Source organism: Giraffa tippelskirchi, chromosome 7, assembly GCF_054371585.1.
Source record: "Giraffa tippelskirchi isolate mGirTip1 chromosome 7, T2T-mGirTip1v1.2.pri, whole genome shotgun sequence".
Lineage (NCBI taxonomy): Eukaryota > Metazoa > Chordata > Mammalia > Artiodactyla > Giraffidae > Giraffa > Giraffa tippelskirchi.
The window spans coordinates 35246021-35258183 of NC_137281.1; the positions used below are offsets into that span (position 1 = coordinate 35246021).

Sequence of the window (12163 nt, forward strand, 5' to 3'; positions counted from 1 at the left end):
GAGCCGCCTCCCAGCCCCGGAAATGGGAGCTTTCTTTACCTGAGGGCAGGTTTCGGTAGAGTAAGCCCTCGGGGTCGCCGGCAGGCCTCCCAACCTGGAAATCCGCAGAGATCTGGCAGGGCTTCAGAAAAGGCCTGTTCACCGACCTGCCAGGTGAAGACAAAGAGCACTGTTTGTTTTTTTCTTTTCTTTTTTAAGTGGTCTTGTTTTCACTTCAGATTGAATTGGGAGGGGTTAATCTTTTTTTTTTTTTTCGTTGCTCTGGGGCATCCTTGTTGCTTGCCGGCTTTCTCTAGTTTTTTGGGGGGTGGTGGTGGAGGGGGACTACTCTCCAGTTTTGGTGCACAGGCTTCTCATTGCAGTGGCTTCTGTTATCGCAGAGCACAGGCTCTAGGTGCATGGGCTTCAGTAGTTGCAGCACATGGGCTCAGTAGTTGTGGCTCCTGGGCCTTGAGCATTCAGGCTTCCGTTGTTGCAGCCCTCAGGGTCAGTAGTTGGGGCACACTGGCTTAGTTGCTCCGCAGTGTCGACTTAAAAAATAGTCACATCCTGAAAATTGAGAGTTATGTTTTATTTGGTGGGAATTTTTAGAACTTAAAGCCTGGGAGACAGCATCTCAAGTGACCCTGAGAGAACAGGTCTGAGGAGGAGGGTGGTGTGAGGGTGTGTGTGTGTAGAGGGATCAGGTTATCTAGCAGTTTGCAGCACGGCAGGTAGTCTGACCATCTAAAGATTATTAAGTAAAACCAGATATTTCAAGTTAAGGAATTTAGCACTTTTCTATGTCCAGGAAGATGTAAGAGTCTAGGGTCACTGAAATCTTTCCTTTCAGATGCATCTCAGCTATCTGGAGTCAATATCCTTAGTTCCTCATGGCTCACTATAGGGAGTGACGGCAGCCTAAGGGCTGCCGGATTATAGGTACTGTTCTTCCTGGGTGCCCTTGTAGCTCAGAAATTAACATTTGGAGGGACAGAATCGCTGATGGCTGGGACATCCATGTTTACTGATATGGCAGGAAATACTCCATTTCTCAGCAGCACGTGGAATCTTTCCGGACCAAGGATTGAACCCATGTTCCCTGCATTGGCAGGCGGATTCTTATCCATGCATTACCAGGGAAGTCCAGAAAAGAGCATTGTTAAAGACAACAGGCAGAAGTTAAAATGGCCAAGATAGATTTTATTAAAAAAAAAAAAAATTGCAATAGAGACTTGGATATAGAACTGGGCCTGATTCAAAATACAACCAGAACAAGTGGGGATTTACTGCCAAGGAGCAAGTGGGGGGTGGGGCAGCTTTGGTGGATGGAAAATTACTAAGAAGAGTTATCAAGTCTTTGGGGGCCATTCTGGCTGAAGGCAGGTGAGGGTGATCACATATCCCCAGGGTATAGTGGGGATGCTGAGTTTGGTCAGGTGTCAAGGGTGGGGTATTCAGCTAAACTGACTTAGCAAGATTCTTGCTAAAACTGGATTCTATAAGGAAGTACAGGGATGGGCCTTGCTGGGGAGAAGATTCAGGGGAGCCTGACTAACGTTGGGTTAAGCAGAGAGTCTTTGTCAGTTCCCCCTCTTGCTCAAAGGAAGGAGAGGCATTTTTCTTTCCTCTGATCAATATATTAATACATTCATTTCTCATTTGGTTGCTTTTTATTCATTTAGAACCAGCTGAATCATCTGTTGAGACTTGATGAGGGTTGATAATTGCTATGCTGTGGGATCCACAGACATTTGATGAGAGGAATACTTTGAAGATAAATAGAAAGATGAAGACTAGAGGCCAAATTGGTCCTGTGCTCAACTTCGTAGACCTTCAGGGATCCTCCAGAAGAAGTCCCCAGACCTGTTGTCCTTCCTCAGTGGGTGGCAATGGAAGTGATGCACACACTTCTTCATTCATGTCTCGAACTTTCCTGGTTAAGGCAGAGATTTCATGTAGATTGCCAAGGACAAAGATGCAGCAGTTGCTTCTGACCACTGCACACGTGCCCCCTTCTTGGGTCATATCAAGGCTGATGCAGTTATGGAGAACAGCGTGCTGGGTTTCTCATCCTTGGTGAGTCACTGATTTGAGGCCAGTGGCGATGTTATCTGAGGACAAGGTGAATTGCTTCAGCAACGAGCAGGTGATTCTGTTGTTGAGTCTAACCTCTTGAGCCAGATGATAGATTCCTGGGAATGGTACTCAAAAGGTGGCAAACCTTTGCCCCCAAATAGTAGTGAGGTTGTGGATGTAATGTAGGCCCAATTCTATAACTGTTTTTTTCTAAATTGCTCCCCAGGAACCAAGATCATCTACAGGGGTATCTGTAGATGGTGATGTAGATGATGTCCTGAATACCTTTTGTTCCTATAGTGGGAGGAAAGGAAACTGAAGGAGTGATGACTGTTTTAGAGATGGTTTAAGAGAGGAAGGAGATCGTGGGAAATAGAGTAAGATGAGGGCATGGGTAAGATTGTCAAGGTAACAGTATCTGGCCCAGATGGAAGGTAACAGCCAATAAGCATGGGTTCCATGGACAAAATAAGAATCATCTGGAGTTAGGTAGGGGCTATAGAGATAGTTATCTGATGGCTGAGGGTAACCAAAGGATGCTAAATTTGGGTGGAGAAAGGATTTGTTTGAAGGTGGTCCTCCTGTGGTTGATCTGCTGCTGCTGCTGCTAAGTTGCTTCAGTCGTGTCCAACTCTATGTGACCCCATAGACGGCAGCCCACCAGGCTCCCCTGTCCCTGGGATTCTCCAGGCAAGAACACTGGAGTGGGTTGCCATTTCCTTCTCCAATGCATGAAAGGGAAAAGTGAAAGTGAAGTTGCTCAGTTGTGTCCGACTCTTCGAGACCCCATGGACTGCAGCTTACCAGGCTCCTCCACCCATGGGATTTTCCAGGCAAGAGTACTGGAGTGGGGTGCCATTTCCTTCTCCAGTGGTTGATCTGGGTCTCAGCAATTAGCCTGGGAGGGGCAGTGGGATCATTTCCACTTGTATGAGGGATGTGCAGAGTTCCTGTAGTGGCTTGGGGGTTTTATGTTGTACAGTATATCCTTGCAGCTTATTTGATACCTAATAGTGTGTACCCCTACCTGTATATTGCCCTTCCCCCTTTCCTCTCCCCCTGCCCCATAACCACTAATTTGTTCTCTTTATCTGTGAATTTGCATCCTTTTTGTTATATTCACTAGTTTGTTGTATTTTTTTAGATTTCACATGTGAGTGATATACAGTGTTTGTCTTACAGTCTGTCTGATTTATTTCACTTAGCATAATACCCTGCAAGTCCATCCATGTTGCTGAAATAGCAAAATTTCATTCTTTCTTATGGCCTAGTAGCATTCCATTAAATATATATATCACATCTTCTTTATCCATTCATCTGTTGATAGACATCTAGGTTGCTTCCCTATCTTTGGCTATTGTAAAAAATGCTGCTATGAACATTGGGGTGCACATATATTTTCAAATAAGTGTTTTTTTTCAGGTATATACCCAGGAGTGGAATTGCTGGGTCATATGGTAGTTCTATTTTTAGATTTTTGAGAAACTTCCATACCATTTTTCATAATGGCTGTACCAATTTACATTTCCCCCAACAGTGTGCAAGCATTCCCTTTTCTCTGCATCCTCTGCATCCTTGCCAACATTTGTTCTCGGTGTTCTTTTTGATGATAGTCATTCTGACCAGTGTGAGGTGATACTTCATTGTGGTTTTCTCACCTTCTTTTTTCCTTTTTGGCTGTGTCACATGGCTTGTGGGGTCACAGCTCCCTGATCAGTGGTTGTACCCAGGCCCTGGCAGTGGACGTGCTGAGTCATAACCACTGAACCACCAGGGAACTCCTCCCTTGTTTTTTTCATTGTTTTTTAAAAATTATTTATTTTTGGCCGCGCTGGGTCTTCATTGCTGTTCAGACTTTTCTCTAGTTGCAGTGCGTGGGCTTCTCACTGTAGTGGCTTCTCTTGTTGCAGAGCAGGGGCTCTAGGCAGATGGAATTCAGTACTTGTGACACAGCGGCTCATTAGTTGTGGCTTGCAGGCTCTAGAGTGCAGGCTCAGTGGTTGTGGTACATGGGCTTAATTGCCCTTGGCATGTGGAATCTTCCCAGACCAGGGATCGAACTTGTGTCCCCTGCCGTGGCGGGTGGATTCTTGTCCACTGGACCACCAGGGAAGTTCTTTTCATTGTGGTTTTGGTTTACATTTCCCTGATGATTAGCAATACTGAGCATCTTTTCATGTGTCTATTGGCCATCTGCATTTCCTCTTTTGAAAAAATATCTATTCAGTTCTTCTGTCCATTAAAAAAATTCAAGTTGTTTGTGTTTTTGATGTTGAGTTATATGAGCTGCTTATATGTGACTCTTATATTTCTTTAGTTATGAAACACAACTCCAGTGTTGAACACCCAGTGATTTGACAGCAGTGTTAGTGATGAGTAAAGAGGTATAATAATCTTGAGCCTTCTAGGCTCGAGATTGGTTGTTTTGACAGTGGCATTTCTAGAATACTAGATTGCTTATTGTAGTCACATGAAGGATAATCAGGAAGTTCTAAAGGGAAGGCAGTCAACGGAACCTTGACTTGTTGATTTAGGATCAAGTGTGTTTTGTTGATTCTTGACAGTATCTAAGGATGTCACATTGAATAAAGTTAGAATCTTCCACTAGTCAAGATGAATAAGGCGTCCCCATGAGCCTTCCTGTGATTGTTTCATAAGGGGATAGCTTGGGACTTCCCTGGTGGTCCAGTGGCTAGGACTCTGTGCTCTCAGTGCAGGGGGCCTGGGTTCAATCTCTGGTCAGGAAACTAGATCCCACATGCCTCACTACTAAGGATCCCGCATGCCACAACTGAAAGATATTGCCACAACTAAAGAAACCACGTGTTGTAACTGAGTCCCGGCACCGTTGAATAAATAAATAATTAAAAATAATAATATATATTTTTTAAAACGGAGATAGCTTGCCTGAAGATAGGGGTGACAATGTGAGAGTCCTGAGAGCAAGTGGCAGGGCTTGTGGCCGTGTAAGCCCAGTCCTTTGGACAGTGGAGCCAGTCTGGCCTTGAGGATGGTGTTTCTATGCTCTTTCTATGGCACTCGATGGCTGAGAATGCTAAGGACAGTGGAGTCTTTGACTACCGTGTTGCCTTTTCCATTCCCTGTATAATTTTACTAGTGAAATGTGATCCCCTGTTGCTAGAGATGGTAGAGGGGATGCCACAGGTGGGGAAGATTTGTTGCAGGAACCCTTTAGCAACTGATATTGCTGAGGCATTTGGGCAGGGGAAAGCCTCTTCCCATTTAGAAAACAGGCGGACAGCGGTGAGAACATACTGGTAGCCTCGTACTTTTGGTAACTGGATAAAATCTACTTGCTGGTGAAGAAAGGTCTGAGTGGGAGCTGCCTCCTTTCCTGCCCCACTTTTACTTATATTTCTGGCAATTGAGGCAAGTGACCTGCTTGAGCCAAATAAAAACCAAAGGGTCCAAACTACCTTTTGCCTGATATATCCTGCATCCTGTCCTTTCTGTATGAGTCATGTTGTGTGAACCATATGCAGTGACTCAAGAGAGATATTAATCCTTAAGGGATACCAAGCAGACATCTTGGTGATTCCAAAGTCCATCTGAATGGCTTGAACAGACAGCATTTTCCCATCCAACCCTTTCTGAGTCTGAAGCTATTATCTGGGCCATGTGGACCTCTTTTATGATTTTCTTAGGAGTCATTCTTTTTAAAAAAACTAATTAATTTGGCTGTGCCGGGTCTGACTTGCAGCAGGAGGGATCTTCAATTTTTGTTGTGGCATGCAGGATCACTTGTGGCATGTGGAATCTAGCTCCCCAACCAGGGATCGAACCCGGACCCCCTGCACTGGGAGCATGGAGTCTTAGCTGCTGGACCACCAGGGAAGTCCCAGGAGTCCTTCTAAATTAGTGCTGTCCCTCAAGGGAAGATGAACAATCCCACTGGGGTCTAGGGCCTCAAAGAGGGATGCAGGAGGCACCATCCCAAAGTATGGAAACTGCTTAGACTTTTTGGGTGGTTGGGGAAGATGCTGCTAATTTATCATATTTATTGGACTTTATCTGGATTTTTTTGTGCTATGTCTCTCAGTTTTAACTGTCATGATCTGCTGGGGTAATAACAATACCTTTAGAAGTTCTGGTATTTGGGGCCTATTTTTGACTAGGGTACCAGCTACTGTCATGAATCTTCTGTTTCTAGCATATACCAAAATCATCCACTAACCCAAGGTGTAGTGGCTATCAGCATAGATGTTAACCTTCATTCCTTCTGCTCTTAGGCAAGCCCTGCTGCTGCTGCTGCTGCTAAGTCGCTTCAGTCGTGTCCAACTCTGTGCGACCCCATAGACGGCAGCCCACCAGGCTCCCCCGTCCCTGGGATTCTCCAGGCAAGAACAGTGGAGTGGGTTGCCATTTCCTTCTCCAATGCATGAAAGGGAAAAGGGAAAGTGAAGTCGCTCAGTTGTGTCTGACTCTTTGAGACCCCATGGACTGCAGCCCACCAGGCTCCTCCATCCATGGGATTTTCCAGGCAAGAGTACTCAGGTAAGAGCAATTAACTCAGCTATGTGGGCTGAACTGATGTTTGGCAAGCCTAGATATTCTAGAGGTTTATGTTGATCAGTGATGGCCTGTGCAGCCTGGAAGGCCTCATCTTCCTTCCAGAGGTAGGAGCCATTGACCTGAAGAGTGAGGTCAACTTGGGGGAGGGGCTTTTCTGATAAATCTAGCCTAGGACAGAACAATGATCTAGTGTTACTGACACAATCAAGGGATGTCCCATCAGTGGGTAAAGGAAGCAAGGGAGCAGGGTTAAGGTTTTGACTTTGATGTATACTGACGTGAGGAGAGAGAGTAGAAGAGAGAAAGTACCTTTCATGAGAGGTAAGTCAAGAGGAAGAAAAGTACTGTGTATTTTCATTAGGTGACAGGGTCTGTGGAGCACAAGGGACATATATATCAAGCGGATGACCTAATACTAAATCGGTGGTAGCTCAGACAAGTGTGGTGGTTGTAGCCATGGCTCACAGGCATGGGGGATATGCCGTAGCTGCTGGGTCAAAGGTCAAACTATAATATCCCAGAGATCTTGGGTGTCCATTACACTTCTAGGATAACACGCTGAGGGCATGACCCTCTCATTTACGCACAGACAAGAAAGAGGCAGGGAGTCCTTGGAAAGTTCAAGGGTGGGAAGTGAAAGCAGAGAGCCCTTAAGGTTCTTGGCAAGCATCTTTGGAAAGGGGGTTCTGAACTACTGGGACTGGGGGTGCCTCTCCAGTCATGGCATAGAGGGGTGAGGCAATTATAGAGAAATTACAGGACTTCCCTGGTGGTCCAGTGATTAAGAATCCGCCTGCCAATGCGGGGGACAGAGGGTCGATCCCTGGTCCGCGAAGATGCCACCTGCCTCGAAACAACTAAGTGCGCTGCACCTACGGAAGCCTGCTTCCCTGCAGCCTGTGCTCTGCCACAAGAGAAGCCCCCACCATGAGAAGCCTGCGCACCACAACTAGAGAGGAGTCCCTGCCCTGCTCGCCGCAATTAGAGAAAGCCCGTGCGGCAACAAAGACCCAGCACAGCCAAAGATAATTTAAAAATAAATAAAAATACTTTAAAAAAATGAGGTTTCCATGGCCTATAATATCCCACAGGACCCCCAAACCCTGTTTGTCCTTTTCTTCCAGGGAGAGGAAAAATGTTGAATAGCAGAGCCAGGGGAGATGGTTTTCCCTGCAGCTGAAATATCATGACCCAGATAGCAGACACACAGCATAGCTGAGATTTGTCTCTAGCCTCCTCGCGGCCCTTTCTTGCGAATGCCTTCGAAAGGTCTTCAGTGTCCAAAAGGGGTTGTCATGACTGCCAGAACATAGAAGGAGGTCATCTGCCTTTTGGATTATGGTGGAGTCTCCTGGGAATTTTAAGTCCCTGGAAATGACATTCAGGATGTGTGAGAAGAAAGTGGGAGCCTCAGTAATCCCTGGGGCATAACAGTCCAGGTGTGTTATTGGTTATCCCAGGTGAAGGCAACATGTACTGGATTCCTTATAAAGGGGAATCCTAAACAAGGCAGAACACAAGTTGAGGGCTGAAAAGTATTGGGTGTTGGGAGGAACAACAGAGGGGATAGTGCTGGGATTGGGCATCAGGGCAAATCTGAGTTTGACGATTTTAATAAATCTCAGATCTGGACTAACTAACCTCTTTGCCCGTTGTGGATTTTGATGGCCCAAATGAGAGTCATGCATGGATTAGAAATAGGGGCTGAGCATTTCCTTTCTAATAAATCTTGGATTATCAGTCAGGGCCCCTCAAGACCTTCTGGCCTTCAGTGCTATTGGGGAATCCTAGGCAAGAGCATGGAAAGATCCATTTCTATCTTAAGATCCATTTCTATCTCAGACCTCTTCTCAAGGTCTGGCCACTCCTAGGCTCAAGTCCTTCTTTCTTACAATTTCAGAAGGAGGGGACCATGATTTTGGAGCTTGCCACAGATTAAAATTTTCAGGTCCTTCTAGCTGTTTTAACTGCAGTGCCCTAAGCTTGCAATTTTCTGGAAATACCATCTTCATTATGCTGGGCTAATGCCTGGAGTCAGACAAGTTTGCATTTTGCCTGTTAATACTATTTCTCTGTAATGTGTCATGGGGCTCTGGCCTGAGGCCATTTACAAAGCTTGTGGCCAGAGCAGAGGCCGTTAGGGAGGTCAGGTCCAGCCCCGGGTGCTCTTACTGTGTTCTTTCTAATTGATGGAGATGGCCATCAATTAGATGGGCAGCCACAACTCATCTGTTTGCTGTTTACAATTTTGAAGACAGGACCCCTCCATTTTGGTGGGATGGCTCTGGGTGACTTTTCTCTTACTTCTCTCATTCTCCCGTGAGAATCAGTCATCTGAGACTCTTGAGGGTCTTCAGAGATGGGGTTTCCTTTGGCCTTCCAAACCAAAGGGCAGCATCCCTAGGGTCAACTGGTAGGGGGATAAGTTGACATCAGTTGGGGAATTTGGAGAGTGTGCTCCCAGGACAGTCTTCAGTTCTTCAGTAAATCTTTCCCTTTTCATTTGGCAGGTCGGGAAAGTTTTTTTAAAAAATGTTTTTATTTTTGTCTGCACCGGGTATTCGTTGCTATGCATAGACTTTCTCTAGTTGTGGTGAGCGGTGGCTACTCCCTACTCCTGGTGCACAGGCCTCTCATTGCCGTGGCTTCTCTTGTTGTGGGGCATGGGCTCTTGGCACACAGGCTTTGGTAGTTGTGGCACATGGGCTTATTTGCCCCATGGCATGTGGAATCTTCCTGGACCAGGGATCAAACCCGTGTTTGCCGTTGGTGAAGGACATTTTGGGGAGAAGGACAGATGTCAGAGAGAGCTGGGAGGGGGGACTCCGGGGCACTGTGAAGGGGTCTTTGGGGTTTACTGGGTCAGAAAATATTTTCCGAAGACATTGTTGAAGAACTTCAGTAGTTTGAATCATTTAGCTGATTTTTGGCTTCTTCATATCAAGTGAAAAAGTGGACCATCATGCATCAGAAATTTGAGTTCTATTTTGCCCTAGGGCTTCCCCTTAGGTAGACTAATTTGAACAGATTCCAGGAATCCCAAGAGGGGCTGTGTTAGCTCTAGAGTTTGGGGTAAGGTATTATGAGTGAAAACAGACAGTACTAAGGCCGTAGAAACACGTGGTCCACAGGAATATGAAGACAGTTTCAGTCAATCAACAAGCCCCCATGTTTAATTTTTTTAAACTAATGCTTTAAAAAAAAAATTAATTAATTTGGCTGCACCGGGTTTTAGCTGTGGCAGTCGAGATCTTCCATCTTCATGCTTAGATGTGGCATGTGCGATCTAGTTCCCTGACCAGGGATGGAACCCAGGACACGGAGTCTCAGCCACCGGATCCCCAGGGAAGTCCCAAGAAGCCCCTATGTTCTCGAACATGGTGCCTTTCCATTTACAAACAGAGAAACACGGGGTTCCAACTCAGCCTCTGTTCCTTGTTAGGGAGAGGGTTCAGGAGAACGTGACTAAAGTTTGGTCAAGCACAGAATCTTGGTCAGCACCAACAGTGGACATTACCTGGTGTTGAACAGAGCATCCTGAGGGAAAAGAAGTCGAGGTTTGGACAAAAAGGGGCAACTTCGTCCATTTCCACTAACTTTTGTGTGGGGTTCCTCATTTGGGAAATGGATTTCTAAAGTTTTCACTTTGAAATTTCCTTCTGGGAAGTGTAGTGTCGTCATCAGAAATGGACAACAGGGTTGTCTCCATTTAACTGATTGCACTGCAATCTTTCATAATATTTATTCACAATTGGCAAACTAAAAAAAAAAAAGGCTTGCTTTTAGGGGGTACCTAGTAAGGACGGGAGCCCAGGAACCGTACGCAGTGCTGTCTGCTTACCCATGGTCAGACAGAGCTGGTCATTGTTTTCTCTCTAGTGACTGGTTTTAGCCCCTACAGGTACCTCAGGGCTCCAAGGTAGGTTTGTACCTGCACCCATCACAGGGGTCTGCAGTTCTGTGGCTCTGGCCAGACCGCAAGGCCTGAGGGGGGACCATTAGGACTGAGCCCTGTGAACTCCAACCTTTCAGTCACCACCCAGTTTTTTTGTTTGTTTTAATTGGAGTATAGTTGATTAAGTGTCATGTTAATTTCAGGTGTATAGCAAAGTGACTCAGTTATATATATATATATACATCTATCTATTCTCAGTCACCCAGCTTTGAAACACCACCCACATCTTGCCTCAATCTTTTCATCTAGCCCCTAACCCTCCCCTCCTTTTCGTCCTGGAGTCTTTTTGAATTAAATCCCAGACACCTCATTTCACAGCACAGTTTCATTCTGAGACCCTGCTGGGGTGTGAGAGGTTATACAAATAGCTCTGGATCCAAAGCCAGGCCAGGGGTTCTGGCCCAGCACAAATTTACTTACTGGGCAACCTTTTTAAAACTTTTTCTTTATTCACTAGGCCATCTTGAGCAGGTGATCTCCCCTTTTGGGGTCAACCTCCTTATTTGTAAAAGGCAGGTTCTGGCTCAAGTAGAGGCCAAGATCCCTCGTTCAGTAAAGGAAAGGCAGGGTGGGTTGGAGGCAGGCCCGGAGCCCCCCACCCCCAACCCCTGGCTGTCCTGCTGCGGGCCCCTCAGGGCTCCTGGTACCCAGACCGAGACCGGGAATAAACAAACAAGCTGGGGTAATTTCCCTCTTCCTTGGAAACAAAGCTGGGGTGGTCTAGAGAGGCATGTGGAGAGAACAGAGAGTGCCAGGTGGCAGGGGGCCAAACGGGCCGGGAGATGATGATTTCCCTGCCCTGTGGGGAACATCTAAGGACACCACCGAGGCCAGATGTGTTGATTTTGCACCCTCCCTGGTGTGATAAAACCCCCCTCGAGAGCGTGTCTTTATTCCGAGCCAGCCTGCCGAGGGGTGGACCCCAGCTGGCTCTGGTCTCGCCTCCTGTCTCCTGAACACATCTCCTCTTATGGAAGAGCCCCAGCTGCTTCTGCACTGTCAGCGTGGCGCCCGTGATCACAGCCTCTCCAGCGGCGCACTCAGGGTCTGGGCGCCCGCCAAGCCCTGCCGCCCCTCCCCCCTCGGTGAATCTCCTGCTTCCTCCTTCACCAGCTTCCATTCTCCCTCGAAGAGCCAGTTATTGATCTTGGCCCATCTCTCAAAGATGCCGCACTCTAATTCCATCCTTGCACCACTTCCTCCCCCAGGGGACCAGCCGGTCAGTCCCCCTGGGTTTGTTAATGGTGATGCTACATGACACGGGGGGTGGGGGGTGAGGGGGGCCCTCCCAGGAAGAAGGAGTGCCTGAGACGGAGGCTCCAGGGACCTGATGAGGAGGATCAGGTGGTCCGTGCCCACAGAATCTGCCCTGTGAGATGCTGGTCTCTATCCTGAAATTGGAACCTGCAGGAAATTGGGTGGTTTTGCTTGCATCTCCCAGTCTGAGAGGTGCAACGATGGGGATGGGAATTCTTTGCAACCTGTGGGCCCCACCCCTTCATGAATATCCAGAGGGTTGGAGGAGGCTGATTCACTAAGCTGCCCAGGTCAGGGGCTGGCACAGAGCAGGTGTCAGTAAGTGCTGGCTGCACAGCAGAATTGCCAGGAAGGCTGGGC

The 12163-nt window shown here is 47.0% G+C and overlaps 1 long non-coding RNA gene across 1 annotated transcript in view; it reads left to right on the forward strand.

The window, feature by feature from the left end:
• LOC145514286 (uncharacterized) overlaps nt 1-12163 on the forward strand; it is a 25721-nt gene that overhangs the window by 2866 nt on the left and 10692 nt on the right. The window contains exon 2 of the long non-coding RNA XR_014060021.1: nt 6309-6573. This is a non-coding gene — a long non-coding RNA (uncharacterized LOC145514286). The remainder of the gene's footprint in view (nt 1-6308; nt 6574-12163) is intronic.